At 39.1% G+C, this 9,450-nt stretch overlaps 1 long non-coding RNA gene across 1 annotated transcript; it reads left to right on the forward strand.

The window, feature by feature from the left end:
• The first annotated feature begins 1,310 nt into the window (after positions 1-1,310).
• Positions 1,311-8,942, forward strand: LOC311125111. Its single transcript, XR_014612838.1, has 3 exons — positions 1,311-1,664; positions 8,004-8,098; positions 8,238-8,942. It is a non-coding gene; the product is annotated as an uncharacterized lncRNA (long non-coding RNA).
• Positions 8,943-9,450: the final 508 nt, after the last annotated feature.

Raw genomic sequence — 9,450 nt, forward strand, 5'->3', positions numbered from 1 at the left:
GTTCAAACCAAGGTAGACTCTCTCTCAGTGAGCGTTTACTATAATCAGCACTTCTCCCTAGCCATCTACCCATAATACCCAGGGTGGTAGGTTGTCCATCGGCTAAGGCAATTGTAAAATATAAGGATTTATGGCTGGACTGCATGAATGATACTGCATGAATGATTCACCTCAGACATTGATCATCTTATCTACAACAGCAACAACACCACACCTTTTATCTCCAGGAGATTCTTTTATTGGTCTCCTCCCAACAGTATTGCTTTCTTCCCTCTCCTTGTCCCAACCTGCCCTTACGGAAACCAAATTAACTTCACATGTAGTGCTTTTGTGGAGCGTCAGGTAACAATGTTTAATGGGTGACAGTTGTCGATGTGGTCAGAGGGTCCCTGGTTCAAGCCCAGGTTAGGGCAAGGAGAGGGATGGAAGCAACACTGTGACCAAACCAGGGAAGATGGAAGTGAGGGGCTACATGGATGAGATTGATGGGCAACAGTATTGCTTCTGTCCCTCTCCTTGCCCCAACTTGTGCACGGTCCATGGATACATGGACATCGACATGGTTAATGTTAATGTAATGTAAAAACATAAACTCAGTGGCCTTGTAGTTAGTGTCTGCCCTGAGATTGGAAGGTTGGGGTTTCGATCCCTGGTTGAGTCATACCAAAGACTACAAATGGGAACGATGCCTCTCTGCTTGGCACTCAGTATTAAGAAGATGGATTGGGGGTAAGGCTCTGCAACAGACTAGCATCCTGCTCAGGGGGTGTACTTGTACATCAAGCTGTTGCATGCTATAGAAACAGGAGATCGGCTCCTGTCCAGCCATTCTGGCTTGGACAAGGCTTATGTTCAAAGCTTACTTTACTATGCTTTCGGGATTCATCGAAGTCTGAGTTCCACTAACAATAGGTCTTTAAATAGGACACTTTAACTGAATGTGGTCATACTGGTATTGTCTGAATATCTGTGGAAACTCCCCTCTGATTTAATATTTTGTCTAAAATCACATTAGTCTCATTCAGAATGAGCTGACTTCTTGGCCCTGAACCAAGTACCATTATAAGGCTGTGTTTGAACATCTAGCAGATAAGCGCCTGATTTTGTTCATGTGTAACCAGCCTGGGTGAATTTGTGTACATGGCAGGTTAATATACTGTCTAACCAGAGAGATGGTTGGTAACATAGCCCTAGGAACCGTAATCAATCACATGGGAAATGGTAGCCTATCAGAGGGCATGCCTAACAGAAAGGGTTTAACTTTCTGTGTCAGACTTTGTCTAAAAGCATTGTGCTTCTCAAAACTTTGCTTGTTCAACTGAGCTTCACTGTTCATAGCGCTGGATATATCTATACTTTTACAGCACTTTATACAGAGCTACATTTTAATTGCTCTGAAATTGATTTAAATACTATGGAGACTGATTTAAATACTACGTACTCTGATTGAAATACTATGGAGAATGATTCAAATACTACGGAGACTGATTCAAATACTATGGATACTGATTCAAATACTATGGAGACTGATTCAAATACTATGGAGACTAATTGAAATCTTATGGAGAATGATTGAAATACTATGGAGACTGATTGAAGTACTATGGAGCCTGATTCAAATACTATGGAGACTGATTCAAATACTATGGAGACTTCTGATAATGGTGACTATATGATTTGCTTCATTCTTTAAGTTTGAGATAAAAGTTATAATTGAAGAGATGTTAAATTAAGCTGTCAGCAGTGTTGGGTAATGGGCTAGTTTCATTACACTAGCTGTAGTTTCTTTTTAAATACATTTCTCAGTAGCTTGACTGTTAAATTAATTTCAAAATAGTTTTAGTTTCAATATACGATACATAAAATATTGGCCGTCCTTTTGGCCTTGTAACAACGGTTAATAATAACACAGGATAAAGTAATAACTTCTCATGTAATAGCTTTTTTCATTTATAATGTAATAAAACCAGCTAATGTAATAACACCGGATAACGTAATAACTTCAGGACATACATTCAGGATTAATCAACTCAGTGGCCTTGTGGATAGAGTGTCAGCTATGAGATTGGAAGGTTGGTGGTACTGGTAAGTAATCACATGGGAAATGGTAGCCAACAGAGGGCAAGCCTAATAGAGAGGATTTAACTTTCTGTGTCAGACTTTGTCTGAAAGCATTGTGCTTCTCAAACCTTTGCTTGTTCAACTAAGCTTCACTGTTTACTGTTCTGACTTCATTCAACATTGCATGATCAGCCAGTTAGTGCACTGCATTTGTTTTGTGACCTTGCCTGGGCACATAACAAAGAAAGCGATTTTGGGTCACAACATGATTAGCAAATTTAACAACTTTTCCTAACTTTATTTTTGGCACCGGTCACAGGTAACACCTTCTTGAAGAAGATTGTTGATCATTTATTTGACTGATATATTGCATAAATGTTGTTCTTAACTTTATTGTCCTGTAATCCTGCAAATTACCTAACTTGGCTGTGGAAGAATAATAGCTTACACTGAATCCTAATGGATCATAGGGCAGGATTTCTATTGGGCACCTCTTTATGACAGTGGTTTATGTGTGATTACTTTATGGACATACAATGACTCATAATAAACTGTATGGTTATACTAGAAAAATTACACTGCACATGACAAAGTACATAACATTCCTTCCCTTGTACAACAATCCGAGTTCACTTTGACCAAACTACAATTTCTCAGAACTGAATGTAGTCATCTTCGCCACACCATGTCAGGGCTCACTTGAACTTGCTAAATTCTGGGTCAAGTTTGTGTGTGTACTGTGGCTGAGATTGACTGAGTAGAGTACCCTCCCTGGTTACATCTATTGTCTAAGATCAAATAGTCAGCTGACTGTATTTGGCCATGAACCAAGTTTATATCTGCCGTAGGACACCAGTTTATTATACAGTTTATTACATTGTCTGTTGAGCATATGACATTTATTTTACATCACTGGTGTACTGGAGTTTCTTCCTTATAAACCTGGATATATGATTGGTGTCCACTTCGAACTAAATACCATGGCTTTCAGGGGAATATTTACCTAAAGCATGTTGTACTGCATGTTGTATAGTCTCCCGAGTGGCGCAGTGGTCTAAGGCACTGCATCGCAGTGCTAGCTGTGCCACTAGAGATCCTGGTTCGAATCCAGGCTCTGTCGTAGCCGGCCGCGACCGGGAGACCCATGGGGTGGCGCACAATTGGCCCAGCGTCGTCCAGGGTAGGGGAGGGAATGGCTGGCAGGGAGGTAGCTCAGTTGGTAGAGCATGGCGTTTGCAACGCCAGGGTTGTGGGTTCGATTCCCACGGGGGGCCAGTATAAAAAATATAATAAAAAAAACTAAAAAAATAAAAAAAACTAACTGTAAGTCGCTCTGGATAAGAGCGTCTGCTAAATGACTAAAATGTAAATGTACTGATTACGGTCAATGAGCATGTGAATACTCTGATTTCTCTCAACATTCCATTATGAGACAGTTTAGTGCGGGTCTGGATCCAGAATTCGAAGTAATGTCATGGGTCTGGGTTGCTTGACCTGAGCAGCAGATCACCAGAGCTGAGTACTGGCACCTCAAATGTTCTACTGCTCTGTTCCTCACAGAATATTAGCTCAAAAATATTGTGGAGCAGCTGCACCTACATATAAACAGTACCGACACCCAAAATTAGCACAGGCACCTATTTCAGTCCAAGTCGAGCACTAATCTGATATGATTGTCTTGTGTCTTGGGTCTTGGGTAGGCTATATGCAGTGGCGATTTTAGCATGTAAATCTTGGTGGAGCAAACTCCCCCCAAATTTTTTTTATTCATGCCAGCAAAGCCACTACGCAACACAGCACTAAACAATACATGAATTGCACTATAATGATGACAAACGGTGCCTACAAACTGTTAGGGCCTACATAAAGCTGTCCCAACAGCAGAGCTTTCTTTTCAGCACCATGGAGTGAATCCTTAACACCACTTCACCTGGCTATCAGTGGAGCCTTGTCTGGCAGCGAAACAGTTCATTCAGCCTTACTTACTAACTTAAAAAAAAAACATAGCTGATATGGCTGACTTTCTTAAACAAATGTGGTTTCTACTGACAATTGAGATGTACAAACTATGGAATAAGGGAACAATGAGCGGATAAGAGGCAATCAGTAATTTTGATTAAGACATTAATGAGCGAGCTAAGACGGACGTAGTCAATATGACTATTTGTTCAGCACTTTTGAAATGTACAGCGTTCTTACAGTATTCTAATTGTACACCAAGTCAGAACCGTAGGATAAATAAAGGGGCATATAAGCAGACAATGAAAGCTCTTACAATATTCAATGATGTAGAATGCCAACTTGATGCATGATGATGACTGCTAAGATTTTGAAAGTATGATGTTGACATGATCAGTCCAGTCAAAGCTATGGTAGATATAACGTGATTTTACATCATTTTATCTGTGGCCAATTACCTTGAGCCTTCTTGGAAGGGCACTTCTAATGTAAATCTATGGCAGCACCCAAGGGGCTGAGCTATGCTGAAACACCTGCATTTTGGAGCTGCCTTCCTCAAGAAATCAAAAAAGAGACCATGTTTTGTATGTGGCTTTATTAACACAATTATTAATTTTTTTACATTTTTTGCAAACTGATATGTGACAATAACATGCAAAAAAAGTATTGTATTTGTCCTTTTTTTGCTAAACAGGTGGGGCTCAAAATAGTAAGGTCATTCTACTGCCAATGTTTGTCTATAGAGATTGCATGGCTGTGTGCTCGATTTTATACACCTGTCAGTAACGGGTGTGGCTGAAATAGACGAATCCTCTAATTTGAAGGAGTCCACATACATTTGTTTATATATATATATATAGTGTATGTTAAAACATGATGCAGTTTTAGGTAGAGAATTGAGAGAGAGGGGTTTGGATGTGTCGAAAGGACATCCATATAGTTCCGGAACCGGCCATCAAGAAACCAAGCCCAGCCACACACTGTCCATTCATTCCCCAAAGAGACTTGGTGGTGTTGGGTTGAGAAACTAAGAATTTGTATCAAGTGGAGGGGGATAAAAATGGACGCCTGCCTGCTGGGCAAGGAATAGAGAAGAGAAGATTAGTGAAGAGAAGCAAGGAGAAGAAAATAAGGGAACAATAGAATTTGAGCGAGCACTTCACAATGAGTGCGTTTCAGATTCACAAATTCTGTGCAGATTATCGTATCAATGCCTGGTTGAGTGTTAAACATGTCAGGGACCATGTCCATATGATATAATAATCTGCATAGTATTTGTGTATCTAGAACACACCCATTGGCATCAGTCTGTTGTGGTCTGATACAGGCCAATGCATTTAGTTGTATTGTCATTGTAGTGTTGAGTGACAACATGACTGTGCAAGACTTTGGTTTGAATAAATGGCAAGACAGTCATTATTATGGCATTTTTAATTGAATGGTCAACCCATTACAGATTACTTTATTTTGATACTTTATTTTCACATGGTGTATTATATATATATATATTTATTTTTCAATTATGACAATTCCAATTCTCTTCAATGCTTTTCAATGAGGAACATTTGGAATTGGAATGTGGTTTACTTTCTGAATTGACTAGAATTGAAATAGAATTCACCCAACCCTACATGAAAATGACAACATAACCATTTGTAGTTAAAACATGAAAACAACAATATGACCATTGGTAGTTAATACATGAACACAACAACATAACCATTGGTAGGTAATACATGAAAACAACAACATAACCATTGGTAGATAGTCTCTAGGTTCTCTTAAGTTCCCTTAAATTCTGATGCTCTGACTTCCTCCACTTTGTCCATTACAGTATGTCCCTATCCTCCACATCATCTTCCTAAGGATACTACACAGAATTTCCCTTTCTCATTCACATGTTAGGCTACACCCCAGTAAGCACGAGCCGACGTCTTTTGGATGTCTTTTTTTGGTCCTGCCCGGACATCGTTTTTTGGTGTTTTACAACCGGTAGACTTGCCACATAGATGGATTGGCATTCAAAAAATTATATTTCAGGCAACACTGTAGGCTACACCTGAGTAAGCACGGACTGACTCCGACGTATTTTTTGGTGCAGTTCTGGACCGGCCTTGATTTCCACATCCACAGACATTGAGTTTTGGTCTGGTCCGGATCAAATCTGAACCAATCATAGACGTCTATGTTTGGTTCAGATTTTGTCCGGTCTGGACCAGCCTTGATTTGGCCCAAACATAGACTTCTATAAATTACTTATTTTCAACTTTCATTCAGAACCGAAAATGAACCTGATTTCAACGTCCGGAAAATACGTATTTTTAACATCTGGAAAAGATGCCTTTTCAATGTCCTGGAAAATATGTATTTTAAACATACCAAAAATACCTTTTCACCTTTCATTCAGAACCTAACTTCAACGTCTGTAAAATACGTCTTTTAGACCTCCGTTCAATGTCATTTTACTTACTGGGACTATTCTAGTTATGCAGGGAGCAGCATTTTTTGGTCTCCCTTATGGCGCAGAATGGCGCGGACCTGCCCTGCCTGCTAGAGGCGATGCCTGATGAGGGTGTGAACAGCCTCTGACTGGAGGTTATGTAGTATTTCACAGTCTATTGTTCTCAAGTGGATGGGACTCCACAACAGGATCAGGGAATACTTGTTTGTATGTCCCTACTTGAACATGAAGTGGTGTGTGTGTGTGTGTGTGTGTGTGTGTGTGTGTGTGTGTGTGTTTTGTGTGTATATATACTGATTCACGGTTCGCCAAGAGATAACACATTCACTGTACATAGCCCTGGATAGATCTGTACTTTTACATAACTTTTCACGAAGCTTAATCTTCATCACTCGGAAATTGACTGAATACTATGGAGACCTGATAACGGTGACTGTTTTGTTTTATTCTTTAAGTCTGAGATGAAAGTATTGAAGTGATGTTGAGTTAAGCTGTCAGCAGTGTTGGGTAGCGTGCTAGTTACATTTCACTAGCTGTAGCTTCAGTTGACCTACATTTCCCAGTAGCATGACAGTTAAAATAATTTGAAAATGTGTAGTACTTAAAATATACAATATATTGGCCTTTCTTTTGGTCTTGTAAACAACAGTTAATGTAATATCATCAGATGACTTGTTGTAAGATCCATTAAATAGCTTGTGGAGCATCTATCATCAATGTGATGGTGGTTCTACCTTTTTATACACCGTTTTTGGATATATGACAATGATGGTTTTGTATACATCACTGATATATGATCGGTGTGCAAACTTTACTTTTAAAAAATCCACACCAAATATCATAGCCTTCAAGGGAATATTAACCAATTAGAATCATTATTTTTGTTGACCATCATTGCATCGGTTTTGTGGTCTGCTGATTCTACAATACAGGCCATACTAGTTTTGGGCCACATAATTTGCAAATTGTCCGACTTTTCCTAACCTTACCGTTGGCACCTGTAGCACCCATCTAAAAATGATTAATCCACATTCATATATACTACTAATATTTGTTCTTTAAGGAGAAAATAGCCTAATTAATGAAGAAAAATCTGATCAACAATATGATTTGAATGTTTTTTTCTAAACTGCCACCAGTGCAGCCTCAAAACATTTAAAACAACAATATATTGACATAGCTAGTAAATTAAAATAAAAACAAAAAAATATATAAAGGATGTTCCATGCTGAATCCCTCACTCATCAATGATTTTTTTTTTTTTTTTTTTAAATATACAGGATAATGTTTTACATTTTGGTACAGTCTTTTTACTGCCTTTTAAATGTTCCTGCTTTAACATTTAGTGAGAGCATTGCATCTATTTTGTGACCTGGCCAGCTGGCCTGAACCCATAATATAGGCCACAACTTTAGGCTACAACATGATTAGCAAATGTAACAACTTTCCCTAACCTTACTTTGGAACAAGTTACACATTTGTTAATGCCTATTTGTCTGACTGTCATTTATTTATTCTACAGTATGATGGACCCACTAGCTCTGGGGGCTGGAGGAGATCGTCCTGTCACGAGGCCAATTCAAAAGAGGAGGAGTCTCTCACTTATTCCCCCTAACAGTAAGAACACATGATTTCATCCATAACATTCCATTCCATCCATAACATTCATTAACAAAACAGAACCCCTTTTTATCCATACTTTACCAGCTAGAGAACATTATCATACAGCACTTAATCCTCCAATCTTTTGTCACAGTGAGTTTGGAGCAGAGTGATGTCATCAACAACCCTACAGCTGTGTCACGGGGGACTCTAGGCCGTGCCATAAGGCTCTGGGGTATGACGGTACAGTTTCTGTTACAGTGACCCTCACTGTGGCCAACATGCTGGGTGCAATAGCCACCACCCACAGACAGCTGGCGCTACAGCAGAATATGGTCTCCATTTTATCTCAAAGCACAGACCACTCCTCCGCCATGGCGAGAATTAGTGAAAGGGAAATTCTGTGTAGTATCCTTAGGAAGATGCTGTGGAGGATAGGGACATACTGTAATGGACAAAGTGGAGGAAGTCAGAGCATCAGAATTTAAGGGAACTTAAGAGAACCTAGAGACTATCTACCAATGGTTATGTTGTTGTTTTCATGTATTACCTACCAATGGTTATGTTGTTGTGTTCATGTATTAACTACCAATGGTCATATTGTTGTTTTCATGTTTTAACTACAAATGGTTATGTCATTTTCATGTAGGGTTGGGTGAATTCTATTTCAATTCTAGTCAATTCAGAAAGTAAACCACATTCCAATTCCAAATGTTCCTCATTGAAAAGCATTGAAGAGAATTGGAATTGTCATAATTGAAATATATATATATATATAATACACCATGTGAAAATAAAGTATCAAAATAAAGTAATCTGTAATGGGTTGACCATTCAATTAAAAATGCCATAATAATGACTGTCTTGCCATTTATTTAAACCAAAGTCTTGCACAGTCATGTTGTCACTCAACACTACAATGACAATACAACTAAATGCATTGGCCTGTATCAGACCACAACAGACTGATGCCAATGGGTGTGTTCTAGATACACAAATACTATGCAGATTATTATATCATATGGACATGGTCCCTGACATGTTTAACACTCAACCAGGCATTGATACGATAATCTGCACAGAATTTGTGAATCTGAAACGCACTCATTGTGAAGTGCTCGCTCAAATTCTATTGTTCCCTTATTTTCTTCTCCTCGCTTCTCTTCACTAATCTTCTCTTCTCTATTCCTTGCCCAGCAGGCAGGCGTCCATTTTTATCCTCCTCCACTTGATACAAATTCTTAGTTTCTCAACCCAACACCACCAAGTCTCTTTGGGGAATGAATGGGCAGTGTGTGGCTGGGCTTGGTTTCTTGATGGCCGGTTCCGGAACTATATGGATGTCCTTTCGACACATCCAAACCCCT

Source organism: Coregonus lavaretus, assembly GCF_964263955.1.
Source record: "Coregonus lavaretus genome assembly, contig: HAP1_SCAFFOLD_2526, whole genome shotgun sequence".
NCBI classification, from domain to species: domain Eukaryota; kingdom Metazoa; phylum Chordata; class Actinopteri; order Salmoniformes; family Salmonidae; genus Coregonus; species Coregonus lavaretus.